This window comes from Palaemon carinicauda, chromosome 21, assembly GCF_036898095.1.
Source record: "Palaemon carinicauda isolate YSFRI2023 chromosome 21, ASM3689809v2, whole genome shotgun sequence".
Classification (NCBI taxonomy): domain Eukaryota; kingdom Metazoa; phylum Arthropoda; class Malacostraca; order Decapoda; family Palaemonidae; genus Palaemon; species Palaemon carinicauda.
The window spans coordinates 99,127,519-99,150,007 of NC_090745.1; the positions used below are offsets into that span (position 1 = coordinate 99,127,519).

Consider the following 22,489-nt stretch of genomic DNA (forward strand, 5'->3'; position numbering starts at 1 on the left):
ATGATATGTAATTTTCAATATTAATCTTACCCGATGATCATGTAGCTGTCAACTCTGTTGCCCGACAGAAATCTACGGTCGGGATACGCCAGCGATCGCTATACAGGTGGGGGTGTACACAACAGCGCCATCTGTGAGTAGGTACTCAAGTACTTCTTGTCAACAAGAACTCAATTTTTCCTCTGTCGTGCCTCCGGCAAGACCTACTAATACGCCGTCCCTAACTGGATTTGTTTTCACAACTTTTTGGTGAAGTACACTATTCCAGTTTTGAGCTTTCGCTATGCAGGGGTTTTATCTTCATTTCAAAACTTGAACTCGTTTTGGATAGATTTTATTATGGTGACGAAGAGAGTATGGACTCTCTTTCACTTTTAAATGGCCGACCCTTCCCTTAGACGGAAGTGTTGGTGTCGAAGAGAGTATAGACTCTCTTTCACTTTTTATGACCCACCCTTCCCTTAGACGGAAGTGTGTTTAGGTTTTTGGTAATTTTGCTTAACAAAGTTATAGATTTTTTTTTTTTTATATCTCTCCGCCATTTATAGGCCTCTTCGATTAACTTTCCATTTATTATAAACTTATAAAAATTAATTTTTATGTTTGTTTATATGCGACCTTTCCTAATAGTAGGCGGTCCTTACTTGGAACCGAAGTTAATTAACATTGAGCCCGTCATATCGTTTTTCCTGTTAAGAATTTTTGCTATTTTAATTTTAATGTTTTTGAAAGATTTTCTTTGATAGTCTCGTACTGTTTTCAAAGTTGAACTAACGTTTTGTTTAGTCTCCGCAGTTGTTGACGTTCAGAACGTTCAACTTGCGCTCTATCGTTACGATAGAGAGAGAGTATTTCACGGTTTCACGTTGCAGTAAGAGTAAACCGATTCTAGCGTTTCGTTCATTCTTTCTTAGCTTAAATGGTTTTAATTCTAATAAAGGAACTTTTTATTTGGGAAACCTTTCAGTTTTTTTTCCTTTAACAAATAATATGTTTTAACGATATATATAATTGGGCTCATCTCTCAGGTTCTAAGTCAAGAGAGAGAGAGAGAGAGATAGAGACGGAGGGAGAGAGAGGAGGATAAACGTTTCGTTCAAGCGGGTAACGTTGTTCTCGTTTTTTGCTCTTCTCCCTAGTCGCTATAGGGGAAGAAGGTAAAACGTTTCTAGAGTTTTATTCTTGTTCCCAGGCTTTATGCGGTGAGAGATTTTAAACGTAGTTTATTTGATCTAGTGTTTAGTCTCTTTTCCAGCCACTGAATTCTTTATCTTTCATTATGTTTTTCTGTTACATTGTAATACTGTTTTCGCAATTACTACCTTTTAATGAAGGATAGGATTGCGTGTTTCAGGTACAAACCACTTAAAGTTTCGAGTTCAGTGAAATAAGTGCAAACAGAAAATCAAAAGTGATAAAGTGATATGCGCAAAGTGTTACAGTGTTGCGTTCGAGGGTTCGTCTGTTCGTGCCAGTTGTTCACCTAGTCCGATACCTCTTACAAGCTCCCAAGCCCAGGGGAGAAGTAATGTCGAAGGACTTATGGGTTCCACAGGCCTTGATCGACGAACAGACGTTTCCCTCCGTGGTTTCGGGTGTATCTACACACGTTGCCGACGTGATCACCCCACCCACACAAAGACGAGAGAGCCCATTTATTCCTCGTCTGCGGAAGAGGTTTCTCGCAGAAACCATGGACCAAATCTTGCAGCTTTTAAGTGCAAGTCGGTCCCTTCCGCGCAAGTCCAACGGCCTAGGTGTAGCCACTGGGTCAGTTCGGACTCGCTGCAGTACGACAACTGCACACCTCCCAAGAGAGGCAAGGTGGTACCGCAACAGGCAGTAACTCCGTCTGTTGCCGCACCAGCTGTTTTAGACCCTCAGTCACAACGGACAGTAGCTCCGTTTGTTGTTGTCTTTCATAGACCCTAGTGGTCCATGCTGCAGGCTATACAGTCTCAGCTTGCTCCTTCATGCAGGAGTATCGTGCTGGAAGGTTGACAATGCACCTGTTAACCTACAACCCGCCGAGGTTGTGCGCTCAGCAGATACTGCGGCTGCCTGCTCCCACCCTCCTCCTGTGAGAGCTCCACCACCGATGCGCAGTCCACCCTGCCAGACGCATGTTCTTGCTGGACCATCTGCTAACATGCGTGAGCTACCGCATCAGCAGTGGGAAGGTTCTGTAGAGCTGCCGGGTTCCAGCACTATGCGGCATTCTCTGCAGCCCATGCAGCATGCTCTGCATACCTTACAGCATGCTCCGCATACCATGCAGCATGAGCCGCATACCTTACAGCATGCTCCGCATACCATACCGCATGCTCCTCAACCCACCGCAGCCCCTCCCACGCACCAGCACTCTGCTTTTGTTGTTGCCAGCTCCCACACTCCGACTGCGGAGAAGGTTGACGATGCACCCGTGGGCCTACACCTCCCACGGTTGTGCGCCCGGCATGGCTTCCTGCTCTCACACTCTTGTTGTGAGAGCTCCTCCACCCATGCACAGTCAACCCTGCCAGATGTATGATGACTCCCACACACAGAGCACTCCGTTGCCGTGCGTGAGCTACCACAAGCTGCCGTGTTTTGACACGGTGTGTCAGCCTCCGCAACACACTGTGGTTACCGCCACTCGCCAGCAGCAAACTAGTCAGTCAGGAGTTGAGGCTTCCCCACACAACTTTGGTTGTTGCCAACTCACAGACTGTCATACAGTTACATGACGTTGCCTTCTGGTCTGCTACTTATACACCAGTGCTGTATGTCCTCACGCTCCTGTTGTGGTTGACAGTTCAGTTTTTGACAGTTCACAGACTGTCAAGCAGTTTCATAACGTTGCCTTCTGGTCTGCTGCTTTTGCACCAGTGAAACCCTCACTGAGAGAACCTAGCTTTTCTCGGATATGGTTCCTGTAGATGAGAAAGTGCTGTTCTCCCTCCTTCTGATATTCCCTTGAGGACTCTGTCATTTGGAGAGGAGCCTTAAGCTGCTTAGCCTCCTATGGACTTTTATTTAAGCATAACATGCTTCCAGGGAGGGTAAATGGTTCCGCTTCAGTCGCTAACCCCGTCTGTTGCCACACCTGCTCCCATAGACCTTGGGCTTTGTTGCAAGACATGCAGTCCAAGCTTAGTCCTTGATAGAGGATTTTTTACGGAGAAGACCCTTCTTGCCAACGACCTTCCTACCGGTTGGTTGTACGCCCTGTTGACGCTGAGGTATCCTACTCACGTCCGCCAGTTGAGATGGTTCCTCCACCGGTGCGACCCAGTGTGGGTTGCCAGTCGCACGTTGATATTATGCTACTCTCGGAGGTGGTTGTGGACGTTCAGTGTGTCACTGGGAAGACGTTCAACAACCAGCAGAGGTGACTTGTTGTGACGCAGTGCGGCAACCTCAGCAACCCGATAAGGGGTTGTCTGTACTACCCAGACAGTCTAGACAGTTTCGGGTTGTCGCTGTACTTCCTCGCTTCCCCATGGTTGACAGTTCACAGACTGTGCAGCAGTACCATGATCTTGTGTCCGGCTCCGTCACGCATCCACCAGTGCGACCGGATTCAGCGAGTCAGACGTTGCCCACTCCGTTGCCGTTTCCTCATCAGTTTCGGATGAGGAACCCTCTGATGAGGACATGGCTGAACAAGAAGATCAATCCCCAGCCCTGCTATCCATCCAGAAGATGCTGAAGAAGGAATACGGCCCTGTCAGGCTGTGGATGAGTCTGGTTAGGACACTGTCATCCGTGGTGCATTTGGTGTCACTTGGAAGACTACACCTCCGTCCTCTTCGGTTTCATCTAGCTCTTCACTGGAAAAGGACAAGACGCTAGAAGCGGTCTCGATCCCGGTTTCCGGAAGATAAGTCTGGTCTAACCTGAGGAAAGGACTTTATCAACCTTTTATAGGGTCTTCCCCTGACTGTTCAGACTCCCAACCACGTTCTCTTCTCAGACGCATCGGACGTAGGCTGGGGTGCGACCTTAGGCGGTAGGGAATGCTCGGGATTATGGAACTCGCGTCAAAGGACAATGCATTTTAACTGCAAGAAGCTTCTGGCAGTAAGTCTGACCTGGAAAAGCTTCAGGTCTCTCCTTCAAGACAAAGTAATGGAGGTCAACACGGACAACTCCCTGCTTTGATGTTCATCTCCTAGCAAGGAGGGACCTACTCTCTGACATGGTGCGAGTTTGCTAGTGACCTCCTCTCCTGTTCAACAGGTCTAGACTTTTCACTAGTAACAAATTTCTTCCAAGGCAACTTGAATGTCTTAGCAGTTTGTCTCAGTAGGAAGGGAAAATAATTCCAACATATTGGACCCTCCACAGAGATGTATGCAAGAGACTTTGGGTCACCTGGGGCCATCCAATCATAGATCTCTTCGCAACCTCGATGTCCAAGAGGCTCTCAACAGACCCAGCAGTGGTTCTTTTAGATGCCTTTCTACTAGATTAGTCTCATCTAGATCTATATGCATTCCCTCCGTTCTAGTTTGTCAACAAGGTACAGTGAACCCTCGTTTATCGCGGTAGATAGGTTCCAGTCGCGGCCGCGATAGGTGAAAATCCGCGAAGTAGTGACACCATATTTACCTATTTACTGTATTCAACATGTTTATTCAGACTTTTAAAACCTTCCCTTGTACGTAGTACTGTTAACAAACTACCCTTTAATGTACAGAACACTTAATGCATGTACTACAGTACCCTAAACTAAAACAGGCACAAATATTAAAGGTGATTTTATATCATGCATTTCCTAAACATGCAAAAAAGCACGATAAAAAATGGCAACCAATGTTTTGTTTACATTTATCTCTGATCATAATGTAGAAACAAACTGGAGGTAGAGCTTTGCTTATTACCCAGACATATTTCCCATACTTTTCCCTTAGAACTACATCACATCTTCCTACTTTAGATATATAGATATATATATATATATATATATATATATATATATATATATATATATATATATATATATATATATATATATATGTGTGTGTGTGTGTGTGTGTGTGTGTATATATATATATATATTTATATGTGTACACATATACATACCTACATATATACATAAATACATGCATACATATATATATATATATATTACTGTATATATATGGGTTATGGAAAAAATCCGCGAAGTGGTGAATCCGCGATGGTCGAACCGCGAAGTAGCGAGGGTTCACTGTACTGCAGAAGTTCGCCTCTCACGTTGGGACAAAGTTGACACTAGTTGCTTCCCTCTGGCCCGCGAGAGAATAACTTACCGAGGTACTTCGATGGCTAGTAAACGTTCCCAGAACTCTTCCCCTAAGGGTGGACCTGCTACGTCTGCCACGCGTAAGAAGGTACTCCAAGGCCTCCACGCTCTTCGTCTCACTGCCTTCAGAGTATCGAAAGACTCTCGAGAACTAGAGGTTTTTCGAAGGAGGCAACCAGAGCGATTGTTAGAGCAAGGAGAACATCCACCCTTAGAGTCTACCAATCGAAGTGGGGAATCTTCCTAAACTGGTGCAAGTCAGTATCCGTATCCTCGACCAGTACCTCTGTAACTCAAATAGCTGACTTCCTCTTATATCTGAGAAAAGAGCGATCTCTTTCAGCTCCCACTTTCAAGGGTTACAGAAGCATGTTGGCATCAGTCTTCCGTCACAGAGGCTTAGATCTTTTTAACAATAAAGATCTACAGGACCTCCTTAAGTCTTTTGAGACCACGAAGGAGCGTTGTTTGGTTACACCTGGTTGGAATTTAGACGTGGTTCTAAGATTCCTTATGTTAGACAGGTTCGAACCACTTCAATCAGCCTACCTGAAAGATCTCACCTTTTAGACTCTTTTCCTGATATGCTTTACCAGCTAAAAGAGTCAGTGAGATTCATGCCTTCAGCAAGAACATCGGATTTTCATCCGAAACGGCTACATGTTCTACATCTTGGTTTTGTAGCCAAACACGAGCTGCCTTCTCGGCCTTGACCAATATCGTTCGTTATTCCAAACTTATCGATATGGTTGGAAATGAACTAGAAAGAGTATTATGTCCTGTAGAGCTCTTAAGTTCTATTTTAAAAACCTTTATGAGGCCCGTCTGAAGCTTTATGGTGTTCAGTTAAGAATTCATCTTTGCCTATTTCAGAGAATTCTTTATCCTATTATTTTCAGACTGTTAATACGAGAAGCTCATTCCCTTCTGAATGAGGAAGACCAAGCTTGGCTGAAGGTAAGGACACACGAAGTTAGAGCTATCACAACTTCCGTGACCTTTTAATAAAATAGATCTCTGCAAAATATTTTCGACGCAACCTTTTGGAAAAGCTAATCAGTGTTCGCGTCTTTTATCTTAAGAATGTCCAGTCTCTTTACGAGAACTGCTACACTCTGGGACCATTCGTAGCAACGAGTGCAGTAGTGGTGGGGACTCCACCACTACAATCCCTAATTCCAGAACCTTTTTAATCTTTCTCTTGAAATATTTCTGGGTTGTCCGGAAGGCTAAGAAGCCTTCCGCATCCTGGTTGATTTGGCGGGTGGTCAAATTCTTTCTTGAGAAGCGCCTAGATTAGAGGTTGTGATGAGGTCCTTTAGTATGGGTTGCAGCCCTTAATACTTCAGCACCTAGGAGTCGCTCAGCATCCTAAGAGGATCGCTAGGCTCAGTAAGGAAGACGTACTTAAAAAGGCAGAGTAATGGTTCAAGTCGACTTCCTTACCAGGTACTTATTTATTTTATGTTTGTTATTTTGAATAACGGCTAAAATAAGATACGAGATACTTAGCTTCTTTGTTAACATGTATGCTGGTCTCCACCCACCACCCTGGGTGTGAATCAGCTACATGATCATCGGGTAAGATTAATATTGAAAAATGTTATTTTCATTAGTAAAATAAATTTTTGAATATACTTACCCGATGATCATGAATTTAAGGACCCGCCCTTCCTCCCCATAGAGAACCAGTGGACCGAGGAGAAAATTGAGTTCTTGTTGACAAGAAGTACTTGAGTACCTACTCACAGATGGCGCTGTTGTGTACACCCCCACCTGTATAGCGATCGCTGGCGTATCCCGACCGTAGATTTCTGTCGGGCAACAGAGTTGACAGCTACATGATCATCGGGTAAGTATATTCAAAAATTTATTTTACTAATGAAAATAACATTTTATTCTAAATTTCTGGTAGAAAAGATTACACATAGCCTGCCACTTTCAATATGCTAATTATTTTAAAGTTGCTTTTATGCAAATACAAACCCTCATCATTTATATGGGTTTCCTCCTCTAAGTCATTTACTGTAGTTACAACCAGAATGAAAGAGGTTGTCGGATTCAGGTAGCATTGTATAGTAACCAGCTATCCCACCTAAGCTTGGAAGGAGCAGCTGAGTCAGTGAGACAGCTCCACTTATCTCCTGGTTGTCTTAGCTGATGGACATGTTTACAACTGCTTCTACGTTGTGCTTTATGATTGTACTTAGTGCAAGTGATTATGAGTGCTGCCCAAGGTAGTACTGTACAGTATAAGAACCTGTTGCAGCCTTGATGGACATCTGTGTGCTCGAGTTGTTGAGGTAAATGCTATACCCCTTCCTCTACTTGTGATTCTTACAGGGAGTGGTTGCCTTCCCAATAGGAGAGATATAATGCCTGTTGTAGGAAGGCTGAACAATATCAGTCCCCATCTACTTCTTTTGGGGGTAAAAAGCAGAAACCTTCTCTGATGACATATTTTCCTTACAGATATCTTAAATTAAGGAGATTTCTGCAAGTTACAGGTAGGATCTCCAGTGAAAGTGTTGAAAATCTCCCCTAAAACACCACCATGAAGACCGCAACATGTGGTAGTAGTTTAACTTATCTCTCCAGGTACTGAAACTGCAGTAGTGGAGGGATCCTGCTATTCTCCATTTTGTGCTCGAAGCGAGCCCGGCCTTCCTATTTTGAGAGGCCCCAAGACAATGTCTTTCTCACAGAAGGAAGCTACTAGCTCCTCTAAGGAGACTTCTTTTTCCTTTCCAGATAACCTAAAGGCATCTTCCATGATGTCATCTTCAGCTTCTAATTTACAATTTTGGTAATTTTGCACAAATGCAAATGTACACTTAGCCCTGCACCCATAGATCCACAAAAGAAGGGTAATTCAAGTTGCTACACACACACCGCGACCCATACACTTATCCAATCTGATGCGCCAATTGAACACGCCCCCATAACTACATGTGAGATAAGGAGAACAGGTTGCCACCATTTTCGATCGAATCGTGGGGAAATGGCAGGCAGTACTATACTATATATACATACATATACAGTATACAGTATGTGTTATTTTTTCAATATTTAACTTAGCCGGTGATTATATAGCTGCAACTCTGTTGCTCGACAGAAAACTCTAAGGTAAAACTCGCCAGCGATCGCTACACAGGTAGCGGGTGTGCCCAACAGCGCCATCTGTCGACCAGATACCCAGTTCTCAGTGTAAACAAAGACTCATTTTCAATATTAATCTTACCCGGTGATCATGTAGCTGCAGCTCTGCTGCCCGACAGAAAAAACCTACGGGCGGGATACGCCAGCGATCGCTATACAGGTGGGGGTGTACAACAACAGCGCCATCTGTCGAGTAGGTACTCCAGTACTTCTTGTCAACAAAGAACCAATTTTCTCTCTGTCGTGCCACCGGCAAGACCTACTTGATACGCTGTTGTTTCTGGAGTTGATTTTCACGCTATTTGGTGATGTATTCTCTCTAGTTATTAGCTTTCGCTGTACAGGAGTTATCATCAATACCTTATCAAGCTTTATTGATTAGATTTTGGATTATTTGTTGACGACTTGGATAGATTTTGGATTTCCCCCTTTGACTAATTCAAGATGTCTGACCCTACTCAAGTCCCCAAGTACAGGCAGTGTAGCGCTAGGGACTGTTCTAGGCGTCTTCCGAAGGCCTCTATAGATCCTCACACCGTTTGTTCCAATTGTAGGGGTAAAGCCTGTCAATTGGAAGATCGATGTGAGGAATGCGCTGGGCTTTCGGAATTCGATTTTCAAGAATTCCTTAAGAATGCACGTAGGCTAGAGAAGGATAGGATCAGGAGGAGTTCGTCTCGCTCTTTTGATTTTTCCTCTCCCCATGCCCCACAACCTATTCCTTCCCCTGTAGTGGTTACACCCGACCCTTCTACTAGCTCTCAGCAACCCTCGATGGCGGACATGATGCGTGCCATTCAGGCTCTTGGTGACAGAGTTGAGTCATTAGCGAATGACCGCAATCAACTCTTGGCCGACGTCAAAGAGTTGAAGGAGAAAAGTGCAGTGGGAAGTGTAGTGAGTGCAAGTGCTGTGAAAAGTGTCAGTGTTACGCATGAGGGTGCATCTGTTCGTGCCAGTCGTCCTCCCAGTCCGGGACCTCTTGCAAGCTCCCAAGCCCAGGGGAGAAGCAATGTCGAAGGACCAAAGGGTTCGACAGGCCTTGATCAGCGTACAGATGTACCCTCAGTGGTTGCGGACGTATCTTGCAGAGATCGTCCCACCCACAAACAGACGAGTGAGCCCATTCATTCCTCGTCTGCGTAAGAAGTTTCTCGTCAGAAACGCTGGACCAAGGTCTCACGACCTCTCAAGCGCAAGGTCCCTTCCGAGCGAGTCCAACGGCCCAGGTGTAGCCACTGGGTCAGTTCGGACTCGCCGCAGTCTTCCGAAGACTGCACACCTCCCAAGAGAGGTAGAGTGGTTCCGCAGCAGGCAATCACTCCGTCTGTTGCCGCACCAACCGCTGTAGACCCTAAGTGGTCTTTGCTGCAGTCTATGCAGACTCAGCTAGCTTCCTTCATGCAGGAGTATCGTGCTGAGAAGGTTGACGCTGCACCCGTTAACCTACAACCTGCCACGGTTGTGCGCTCAGCTGACACTGCGGCTGCCTGCTCCCACACTCCGGCTGTGAGAGCTCCACCACCGATGCGCAGTCGACCCTGCCAGACGCATGTTGACGTTAGCCGACGTGCGGCACCCTCCGTTGACATGCGTGAGCTACCGCATCAGCAGTGGGAAGGTGCTGTCAAGCTGCCGTGTTTTGACGCAATGCGGCAGTCTCCGCAACCCACGGCAGTCCCCACCACGCACCACCACTCCGCTTTTGTTGTTGCCAGCTCTCAGACTGACCAGCAGCGGCATGATGTTGGATCCAGTGCAGCTACGCATGCACCCGTGCTGCCGGATTCAGCCGTTCAGCTTTCTTCCCCTCCTTTGCCGCTTCCTCCTCAGCATTCGGATGAAGGAATCTCTGATGACGACGAAGCTGCGCATTTGGACGATCAACACTCCGACATAGATGAACCCAAGACTACGCCTCCCTCCTTAGACTTTAGGAAAGTCCTTGCCCTGTTTAAGGAGTTGTATCCGGACCAGTTTGTGTCTGCAGCCCCACGCTCACCTCCCTCTGAGTTCGCTTTAGGCATGCAGTCAGCAGCTCCTGCCTTTACGAAGCTCGTACTCGCGCGGTCATCCAAGAGAGCTTTAAAGGTACTGGGAGAGTGGTTGCAGGCCAAGAAGCAACTTGGGAAGACATCCTTCATCTTTCCCCCGACCAAGCTTGCTTCCAAATCTAGCGTCTGGTATGCCACGGGAGAAGTTCTCGGCTTGGGAGTTCCTGCCTCTGCCCAGGGCGACTTCTCAAGTCTGGTAGACTCTCCCCGCAGACTGGCTATGAGACGCTCCAAGATTTGCTGGACCTTTTCGGACATGGACCATCTTTTGAAGGGAGTTTTCCGTGCGTTTGAGATCTTCAACTTCCTGGACTGGTGTTTGGGAGCGTTGAGCAGAAATACCTCCCCTTCGGATAAGGACTCTGCCATGCTCATCATGTCATGCATGGACAAAGCCATTCGGGATGGGTCTGGCGAGCTTGCGGCTTCTTTCGTGTCTGGAGTTCTTAAGAAGCGAGATCACCTTTGCTCCTCCTTGTCGGCGGGGATCACACCATGTCAGAAGTCAGAGCTGATGTTTGCTCCGCTATCCAAGTGTCTCTTTCCTGAAGAGCTGATCAAGGGGATTGCCGCCTCGTTGATCCAGAAAGACACCCATGACCTGGTGGCGTCATCCGCACGTAAAGTCACAGCTTTACCTTCCGTGCCTAGACCTAGGATGGACACACCAGCGTCTAGGTTCATTCCGCCCTTTCGTGGCAGAACCTCCAGCAGAGGAGGTACCCGTGCCAATAGTCAACGTGGCAAAAAGAAGAAGGGTTCCAAGTCCTCAAAAGGCAGAGTCTGACTGCCATCTTCTCCAGACAGCAGTGGGAGCCAGGCTCAAGAACTACTGGCAGGCCTGGGAGAACAGGGGTGCAGACGCACAGTCTGTGAAGTTGCTCAGAGAGGGGTACAGGATTCCATTCTTGCGCAAGCCCCCTCTAGCAACAACTCCCATCGACCTCTCTCCCAGGTACAGAGAGGAGGACAAGAGGCTAGCTTTACAGCAAGAGGTGTCTCTCTTGCTACAAAAGGGAGCGGTAGTCATAGTCCGGGACCATCAATCCCCGGGCTTCTACAACCGTCTCTTCTTAGTAGCGAAGAAGACAGGAGGGTGGAGACCGGTGCTGGACGTCAGTGCTCTAAATGTCTTTGTCACCAAGCAGACGTTCACCATGGAGACGACGAAGTCGGTGCTAGCATCGGTCAGGAAGGAAGACTGGATGGTCTCGTTAGACCTAAAGGACGCGTACTTTCACGTCCCCATCCACCCAGATTCCCAACCTTTCCTAAGGTTCGTCTTTGGGAAGGTGGTTTACCAGTTCCAAGCCCTGTGCTTTGGCCTAAGCACGGCACCTCTAGTGTTTACCAAACTGATGAGGAATATTGCCAAATTCCTGCATTTAGCAGACATCAGAGCCTCCCTCTATTTGGACGACTGGCTTTTAAGAGCTACGTCAAGTCGTCGCTGTCTGGAGAATCTCAAATGGACTATGGATCTGACCAAGGAATTGGGTCTCCTGGTCAATATAGAAAAGTCCCAACTCGTCCCATCCCAAACTATAGTCTATCTAGGTATGGAGATTCAGAGTCAAGCTTTTCGGGCTTTTCCGTCGGCCCCCAGAATCAGTCAAGCCCAAGAATGCATCCAGAGCATGCTGAAAAGGAACCGATGTTCAGTCAGACAGTGGATGAGTCTGATAGGGACGCTTTCATCGCTGGACCAGTTCATCGCGTTAGGGAGACTCCACCTCCGACCCCTTCAGTATCACCTAGCTGCTCACTGGAGAAAGGACATGACGCTAGAAGCGGTCTCAGTTCCTATATCCGAGAGATGAAGTCTGCACTGACTTGGTGGAAGAACAACATTCTTCTCAAGGAAGGTCTACCACTGGCTGTTCAGACCCCCGACCACCTTCTCTTCTCGGACGCATCGGACACAGGCTGGGGTGCGACACTGGACGGTCGGGAATGCTCGGGCACGTGGAATCCGGATCAAAGAGCACTACACATCAACTGCAAGGAGCTACTGGCAGTTCATCTGGCCTTGAGAAGCTTCAAGTCCCTCCTTCTAGGCAAGGTGGTGGAGGTGAACTCCGACAACACTACAGCCTTGGCGTACATCTCCAAGCAAGGAGGGACTCATTCGAGGACGTTGTTCGAGATCGCAAGGGACCTCCTCACCTGGTCAAGAGATCGAAAGATATCGCTTGTAACGAGGTTCATTCAAGGCGACATGAATGTCATGGCAGACCGCCTCAGCCGGAAGGGTCAGATCATCCCTACAGAATGGACCCTTCACAAGAATGTTTGCAACAGACTATGGGCCCTGTGGGGTCAGCCCACCATAGATCTGTTCGCTACCTCGATGACCAAGAGGCTCCCAAATTATTGCTCACCGATTCCGGACCCAGCAGCAGTTCACGTAGATGCCTTTCTTCTGGATTGGTCCCATCTAGACCTTTATGCGTTCCCCCCGTTCAAGATTGTCAACAAGGTACTGCAGAAGTTCGCCTCTCACGAAGGGACAAGGTTGACGTTGGTTGCTCCCCTCTGGCCCGCGAGAGAATGGTTCACCGAGGTACTGCAATGGCTAGTAGACGTTCCCAGGACTCTTCCTCTAAGAGTGGACCTTCTGCGTCAGCCGCACGTAAAGAAGGTACACCCAAGCCTCCACGCTTTTCGTCTGACTGCCTTCAGACTATCGAAAGACTCTCAAGAGCTAGAGGCTTTTCGAAGGAGGCAGCCAGAGCGATTGCCAGAGCAAGGAGGACATCCACTCTCAAGGTCTACCAGTCAAAATGGGAAGTCTTCCGAAGCTGGTGCAAGGCGAATTCAGTATCCTCAACCAGTACCTCTGTAACGCAGATAGCTGACTTCCTTTTACACCTAAGGAAGGTAAGATCCCTATCAGCTCCTACGATCAAAGGTTACAGAAGCATGTTGGCAGCAGTCTTCCGCCACAGAGGCTTAGATCTTTCCAACAACAAAGATCTACAGGACCTCCTTAAGTCTTTTGAGACCTCAAAGGAGCGTCGGTTAGCCACACCAGGTTGGAACTTAGACGTGGTTTTAAGGTTCCTGATGTCAGCAAGGTTCGAACCGCTTCAATCAGCCTCTTTTAAAGATCTCACTTTGAAGACTCTTTTCCTCGTTTGCTTAGCAACAGCTAAAAGAGTCAGTGAGATACACGCCTTCAGCAGGAACATAGGATTTACATCTGAAACGGCTACATGTTCCTTACAGCTTGGTTTCTTAGCTAAAAACAAACTCCCTTCTCGTCCTTGGCCCAAATCGTTCGAGATTCCAAGTCTGTCCAGTTTGGTTGGAAACGAACAAGAGAGAGTACTATGCCCAGTAAGAGCTCTTAAGTACTATTTAAGACGTACGAAGCCATTACGAGGACAATCAGAAGCTTTATGGTGTTCTATTAAGAAACCTGCTTTACCGATGTCGAAGAACGCAGTTTCTTATTACATCAGACTTTTGATTAGAGAAGCCCATTCTCATCTGAATGAGGAAGACCATGCTTTGCTGAAGGTAAGGACACATGAAGTTAGAGCTGTCGCTACTTCAGTGGCCTTCAAACAAAACAGATCTCTGCAGAGTGTAATGGATGCAACCTATTGGAGAAGCAAGTCAGTGTTCGCATCATTTTACCTTAAAGATGTCCAGTCTCTTTACGAGAACTGCTACACCCTGGGACCATTCGTAGCAGCGAGTGCAGTAGTAGGTGAGGGCTCAACCACTACATTCCCATAATCCCATAACCTTTTTTAATCTTTCTCTTGAAATGCTTTTTATTGTTGTTTTTGGGTTGTACGGAAGGCTAAGAAGCCTTTCGCATCCTGGTTGATTTGGCGGGTGGTCAAATTCTTTCTTGAGAAGTGCCTAGATTAGAGGTTGTGATGAGGTCCTTTAGTATGGGTTGCAGCCCTTCATACTTCAGCACCTAGGAGTCGCTCAGCATCCTAAGAGGATCGCGAGGCTCAGTAAGGAAGACGTACTTAAAAAGGCAGAGTAATGGTTCAAGTCGACTTCCTTACCAGGTACTTATTAATTTTATGTCTGTTATTTTGAATAACTGCTAAAATGAAATACGGGATACTTAGCTTCTAATGTTAACATGTATGCTGGTCTCCACCCACCCCCCTGGGTGTGAATCAGCTACATGATCACCGGGTAAGATTAATATTGAAAAATGTTATTTTCCTTAGTAAAATAAATTTTTGAATATACTTACCCGGTGATCATGAATTAAAGGACCCTCCCTTCCTCCCCATAGAGACCCAGTGGACCGAGGAGAAAATTGGTTCTTTGTTGACAAGAAGTACTGGAGTAACTACTCGACAGATGGCGCTGTTGTTGTACACCCCCACCTGTATAGCGATCGCTGGCGTATCCCGCCCGTAGGTTTTTTCTGTCGGGCAGCAGAGCTGCAGCTACATGATCACCGGGTAAGTATATTCAAAAATTTATTTTACTAAGGAAAATAACATATTTTCTCTCTGTCGAGGTGTCGACAAGACGTACTTACTCGCTGTTGCTAAACTGGAGTTTTTTCACAACTAATTGGTGAAGTACTTTATTCTAGTTTTGAGCTTTCGCTGTGCAGGGTTTCTCTTCACAAATCCTTGAACTCTTTTTGATAACGGATTCTTTGTTGATGACTTATTGATAGTTTTTTGAATTTCCCTTTTGACCAATTCAAAATGGCTGACCCTTCTCAAGTCCCCAAATTTAGGAAGTGCAATGCTAGGGACTGTTCAAGGCGTCTTCCGAAGGCTTCTATCGACCCTCACACTGTTTGTTCCAATTGTCGGGATAAAACCTGTCAATTAGAAGATCGGTGTGAGGAGTGCGTTGGGCTTTCGGAATTCGATTTTATCGAATTCCAAAAGTATACACGTAGGCTAGAGAGAGATAGAGTTAGGAGAAGTTCCTCTCGTTCTATTGATATTTCCTCTCCTCATGCCCCACAACCTATTCCTTCCCCTGTAGTGGTTGCTCCTAATCCCCCTCCTGGCACTCAGGAACCTTCGATGGCTGATATGATGCGTGCCATCCAAGCTCTGGGTGAGAGAGTTGAGTCCCTTGCTAGTGACCGTAATCAGCTCATGGCGGATGTGAAGGAGCTGAAGTGCAAAAGTGCAGTGGGAAGTGATAAAGTGCCGAGTGATAGTGTTGCGCTTGAGGGTTCGTCTGTTCGTGCCTGTCGTCCTCCTAGTCCGGGACCTCTTGCAAGCTCCCAAGTCCAGGGGAGAAGCAATGTCGTACGACAAATCGGTTCGAGAGGCTTTAATCAGCGAACAGATGTTCCCTCCGTGGTATCAGGCGTATCTACCCAAGATCGCCCCTGCCTAACTAAGACGAGAGAGCCCATTTATACCTCGTCTTCGGAAGGTGTTTCTCGCAAGAAACCCTGGACCAAGGTCTCACGACCGTTAAAGCGCAAGTCGGTCCCTTCTGCACAAGTCCAACGGCCCAGTTGTAGCCACTGGGTCAGTTCGGACTCGCTGCCGTCATCCGATGACTGCTCACCGCCTAAGAGAGGCAAAGCGGTACCGCTTCAGACAGTTACACCGTCTGTCGCCGCACCTGCTCCTGTAGACCCTAAGTGGTCTCTACTGCAAGACATGCAGTCTAAACTAACGTCTCTTATGCAGGACTTTCGTGCGGAGAAGGTTGCTGCCGCACCAGCTAGTGCAGCTCCTTGCCTACAACCGCCCACACGATCGGTTGTGCGTCCTGTGGACGCTGAGGTAACCTTCTCACGCACACCAGTTGAGAGAGTTCCGCCACCCATGCGTTCCAGTGTGATCTGCCAGCCGCATGTTGACGTTCAGCGACGCACGGAGGTCTCCGTTGACGTTCGTGAGGTTCAACAACCGTCAGAGTTGTTTTGTTTTGACGCGGTGCGTCAACCTCCGCAACCCAGTGTGGTTGCCACTGCTCACCCACATCAGTCCAGACAGTCTGGAGTAGACGCTGTGCGTCCCCGCGCTGCTATGGTTGTTGCCAGCTCACAGACTGGGCAGCAGTTCCATGACGTTGCGTCCGGCTCAGTCCCGCATGCACCCGTGCGACCGGACTCAGCTAACCAGCCGTTACCCACTCCGTTGCCGTTCCCTCATCAGTTATCGGATGAGGGACTTTCTGATGATGATGTTGCTGCACACGTAGATGAACCGCATTCAGAACTGGACGAGCCTAAGTCTACGCAACCCTCTTTGGACTTTAGGAAAGTTTTGGCCCTTTTCAAAGAGATGTTTCCGGACCAGTTTGTTTCTGTGGCTCCGCGTTCTCCTCCGTCAGAGTTTGTGTTAGGCATGCCGTCAACCACTCCTGCCTTTACCAGACTCGTCCTCGCACGCTCGTCCAAGAGAGCTTTGCGGGTGATAGGAGAATGGCTGCAGTCCAAGAAGAGTTTAGGGAAGACAGCTTTTACGTTTCCCCCTGCTAGACTCTCTTCTAGATCGAGCGTCTGGTATGCCACGGGAGAAGTTCTCGGCTTGGGAGTTCCTGCCTCTGCCCAGGGCGACTTCTCAAGTCTTGTAGACTCTCCCCGCCGCCTTGCCATGAGACGCTCAAAGATATGTTGGTCATCTTCGGACCTGGACCACCTTTTGAAAGGTATCTTTAGAGCCTTCGAAGTTTTTAACTTCTTAGACTGGTGTCTAGGAGCTCTAAGCAGAAAGATCTCTCCGACAGAGAAGGAGACCTCCTTGCTCATTATGTCCTGCATGGACAAGGCCGTACGTGATGGGTCTAATGAGCTTGCTGCATCATTTGTGTCCGGAGTCCTTAAGAAGCGTGAAAACCTATGCTCATTCCTTTCAGCTGGAGTTACACCATGCCAGAGATCCGAACTTCTGTTTGCTCCTCTTTCCAAGTGCCTTTTTCCAGAAGACCTGATTAAGGAAATTGCCGCTTCTTTGATTCAGAAGGACACTCACGATCTTGTTGCGTCCTCCGCTCGCAAAGCCACCCCTTTGCCTACCTTGTCAGCTAGACCAAGGATGGACACTCCAGCGTCCCGTTTTATTCCGCCCTTTCGTGGCAGAGCCTCCAGCAGAGGAGGTGCTCGTGCCGAAGGGAAACGAGGAAAGAAGAAAGGAACCAAGTCCTTTAAGGGCAGAGTCTGACTGCCAGCTTCTTCAGACAGCAGTGGGAGCCAGACTCAAGAACTTCTGGCAGACCTGGGAAAAGAGAGGCGCAGATGCGCAATCTGTGAAGTTGCTCAGAGAGGGGTACAAGATCCCTTTTGTACGGAAACCCCCTCTAGCAACGTCCCCCATCGATCTCTCTCCCAGGTACAGAGAGGAAGACAAGAGACGAGCCTTGAAACGGGAAGTGTCTCTTTTACTAGAGAAGGGAGCAGTGGTCAGAGTCTCGGACCTTCAATCTCCGGGATTCTACAACCGACTCTTCTTGGTGTAAAAGAAGACAGGAGGGTGGAGGCCGGTGCTAGACGTCAGTGCTCTGAATGTCTTTGTCACAAAGCAGACGTTCTCCATGGAGACCACGAAGTCAGTCTTAGCAGCGGTCAGAAGGGAAGACTGGATGGTCTCTTTAGACCTAAGGGACGCCTACTTCCACGTCCCCATCCACCCGGACTCCCAACCTTTTCTGAGATTCGTTTTCGAAAAGGTTGTCTTCCAGTTTCAAGCCCTGTGCTTTGGCCTAAGCACAGCTCCTCTTGTGTTTACGAGGCTGATGAGGAATGTAGCCAAATTCCTTCATTTAGCGGACATCCGAGCCTCCCTCTATTTGGACGACTGGCTTCTCAGAGCTTCTTCCAGTCGTCGCTGTCTGAAGGATCTAAAGTGGACTCTAGATCTGACCAAGGAATTGGGTCTCCTTGTCAATATGGAAAAGTCACAACTGGTCCCATCCCAAACTATCGTGTATTTAGGGATGGAGATTCACAGTCTAGCTTTTCGGGCTTTTCCGTCGGCCCCCAGAACAAGCCAAGCCCAGTTATGCATCCAGAACATGCTGAAGAAGGAACAATGTTCAGTCAGGAAGTGGATGAGTCTGATAGGGACGCTATCATCCCTGGAACAGTTCGTGTCATTAGGAAGACTACACCTCCGTCCTCTTCAATACCACCTAGCATTTCATTGGAAAAAGGACAAGACGCTAGAAGCGGTCTCGATCCCCATTTCCGAGAAGGTGAAGTCTTGCCTGACTTGGTGGAAGGACAGTATCAGCCTAAGAGAGGGTCTTCCCCTGGCTGTTCAGACTCCCAACCACGTTCTCTTCTCGGACGCATCGGACGTAGGCTGGGGCGCGACATTAGACGGTCGGGAATGTTCGGGAATATGGAACTCGAGTCAAAGGACAATGCATATCAACTGCAAGGAGCTACTGGCAGTACATCTGGCCTTGAAAAGCTTCAGGTCTCTCCTTCAAGGCAAAGTGGTGGAGGTGAACTCGGACAACACCACTGCTTTGGCGTACATCTCCAAGCAAGGAGGGACCCACTCACTGACGTTGTACGAGATCGCAAGGGACCTGCTCATCTGGTCAAAAGGTCAACACATATCGCTAGTAACGAGGTTCATCCAAGGCAACTTGAATGTCATGGCAGATTGTCTCAGTCGGAAGGGGCAAGTAATTCCAACAGAATGGACCCTCCACAAGGATGTATGCAAGAGACTTTGGGCCACTTGGGGCCAACCAACCATAGATCTCTTTGCAACCTCGATGACCAAGAGGCTCCCAATATATTGCTCACCAATCCCGGACCCAGCAGCAATTCATATAGATGCCTTTCTCCTAGATTGGTCACATCTAGATCTATACGCATTCCCACCGTTCAAGATTGTCAACAAGGTACTGCAGAAGTTCGCCTCTCACGAAGGGACAAGGTTGACGCTAGTTGCTCCCCTCTGGCCCGCGAGAGAATGGTTCACCGAGGTACTTCGATGGCTAGTAGACGTTCCCAGAACTCTTCCTCTAAGGGTGGACCTTCTACGTCAGCCACACGTAAAGAAGGTACACCAAAGCCTCCACGCTCTTCGTCTGACTGCCTTCAGACTATCGAAAGACTCTCGAGAGCTAGAGGCTTTTCGAAGGAGGCAGCCAGGGCGATTGCTAGAGCAAGGAGAACATCCACCCTTAGAGTCTACCAATCGAAGTGGGAAGTCTTCCGAAACTGGTGCAAGTCAGTATCTGTATCATCGACCAGTACCTCTGTAACTCAAATAGCTGACTTCCTCTTATACCTGAGGAAAGAACGATCACTTTCAGCTCCCACTATCAAGGGTTACAGAAGCATGTTGGCATCAGTCTTCCGTCACAGAGGCTTAGATCTTTCCAACAATAAAGATCTACAGGACCTCCTTAAGTCTTTTGAGATCACGAAGGAGCGTCGTTTGGTTACGCCTGGTTGGAATTTAGACGTGTTACTAAGATTCCTCATGTCAGACAGGTTCGAGCCGCTACAATCAGCCTCCCTGAAAGATCTCACCTTAAAGACTCTTTTCCTGGTATGCTTAGCCACAGCTAAAAGAGTCAGTGAGATTCATGCCTTCAGCAAGAACATCGGATTTTCGTCAGAAAAGGCTACATGTTCACTACAACTTGGTTTTCTAGCCAAAAACGAGCTGCCTTCTCGACCTTGGCCGAAATCGTTCGATATTCCCAGCTTATCGAATATGGTAGGCAATGAACTAGAAAGAGTCTTATGCCCTGTGAGAGCTCTTAAGTTCGATTTAAAACGAACTAAACCTTTACGAGGCCTTTCTGAAGCTTTATGGTGTTCAGTTAAGAAACCATCTTTGCCTATGTCGAAGAATGCTTTATCCTATTTTATCAGACTGTTAATACGAGAAGCTCATTCCCATCTGAGTGAGGAAGACCAAGCATTGCTGAAGGTAAGGACACACGAAGTTAGAGCTGTCGCAACTTCCGTGGCCTTTAAACAAAATAGATCTCTGCGAAGTATAATGGACGCAACCTATTGGAGAAGCAAGTCAGTGTTCGCGTCTTTTTATCTTAAGGATGTCCAGTCTCTTTACGAGGACTGCTACACACTGGGACCATTCGTAGCAGCGAGTGCAGTAGTGGGTGAGGGCTCAACCACTACAATTCCCTAATTCCATAACCTTTTAATCTTTCTCTTGAAATGTTTTTATTGTTGTTTTTTGGGTTGTCCGGAAGGCTAAGAAGCCTTTCGCATCCTGGTTGATTTGGCGGGTGGTCAAAGTCATTTCTTGAGAGCGCTTAGATTAGGGGTTTTGATGAGGTCCTGTTGTATGGGTTGCAACCCTTGATACTTCAGATCCTAGGGGTCGATCAGCATCCTAAGAGGATCGCGAGGCTCCGTAAGGAAGACGTACTTAAAAAGGCAGAGTAATTGTTCAAGTCGACTTCCTTACCAGGTACCTATTTATTTTGTTTTTGTTATTTTGATAACTTCTAAAATGAAATAAAACTCTTAGCTCATAAAAGTGTAAACTTATATTGCTGGTCTCTACCCACCCCCCTGGGTGTGAATCAGCTATATAATCACCGGCTAAGTTAAATATTGAAAAATGTTATTTTGATTATAAAATAAATTTTTGAATATACTTACCCGGTGATTATAATTAAATGACCCTCCCTTCCTCCCCAATAGAGACGCAGTGGGACGAGGAGAAAATTGAGTCTTTGTTTACACTGAGAACTGGGTATCTGGTCGACAGATGGCACTGTTGGGCACACCCGCTACCTGTGTAGTGATCGCTGGCGAGTTTTACCTTAGAGTTTTCTGTCGAGCAACAGAGTTGCAGCTATATAATCACCGGGTAAGTATATTCAAAAATTTATTTTATAATCAAAATAACATATTTCTAGCTAAACTATAAGCATAGTTGGCAAAGCAGGATGCTCTAAGCACGAGGACTCAAACAGGAAAAAATAGCCCAGTGAGGAAAGGAAATAAGGAAATAAATAAACTATATGAATACTAATTAATAAATTACAGTATATAAATGATCTTAAGGTCTGTAACAATATCAGAATAGATATGTCAAATATAAAATGTGAAGAGAGACTCATGTCAGCCGGCTCAACCTAAAACATTCACTACTAGGTGAACTTATAAAGTTCCATAGATTTAACTGCCCTGTAAGGAAGGTCATTCCACTATCTGATCATTGCTTGAATAAATTTTAGAATGCTGTTTAGTATTGTGCCTTCTGAAGGAGAAGAAAAGACTCTTAGAACTAACTATATACCTAGTACTATGTACAGGATGGTACAATATGGAAAGATCTGAATGGATATGATGGTCAGAATTATGAAAAATCTTATGCGACATGCATGAAGTACTAACTGAATGACTGTGCCAGAAATTAATATCCAAGAATAAGATATTTAATAGAACATAAGTATTTAGCCAGCAAATTAAGATGAGAGACAGCAGTTGAAGACTAGACAGGAGAACAATACAGTACTTAGAACAAGGCAGAATGAAAGATTTAAAACATTTCAGAACAGATTGATCATAAAAAATCTTAAAACTTAAGAAGTTAAATTTTTGTGCAAGTGAAGAAGAAACAGACTGAGTGCTTCTCAAAATTAATTTTACAATCAAGAATCACACCTAAAATTTTAAAGGAATTATACTGTATACTGTATAGTTAGAAAAACATTATCAATGCCGAGATGTGGATGTTGAGACACTGTTCTCACTTACAATCATACGTTTAATTTTGTTAGGGTTCAACATCGTGCCCCATATTTGCACAATGCATTAATTTTAGCTAATCTCTATTAAGGGATTCAGCAACCCCAGATCTACATTCAGGGGAGGGTTTTGATGCAGAGAGTAGCCATCATATGCATATACAACAAGCTTGTTTTCTAGGCCAAACACATGAGTATATAGTATGGAAAGTAATGGGTCACGAACACTAATCTACTCTAAGAAACAAACCTATATCACATTCCTATACTCACTATGATGTTCATTAATAACAACTCTACAATCTGTTATTTAGAAATTCAATAATGATGCTAAGAAATACCCACCTAC

At 46.5% G+C, this 22,489-nt stretch overlaps 1 protein-coding gene across 3 annotated transcripts in view; it reads right to left on the minus strand.

The window, feature by feature from the left end:
• The window catches only part of LOC137615345 (inactive phospholipase C-like protein 1), a 1,261,629-nt gene that overhangs the window by 510,785 nt on the left and 728,355 nt on the right, over positions 1-22,489 (minus strand). The gene's annotated exons all lie outside the window — the stretch shown is intronic.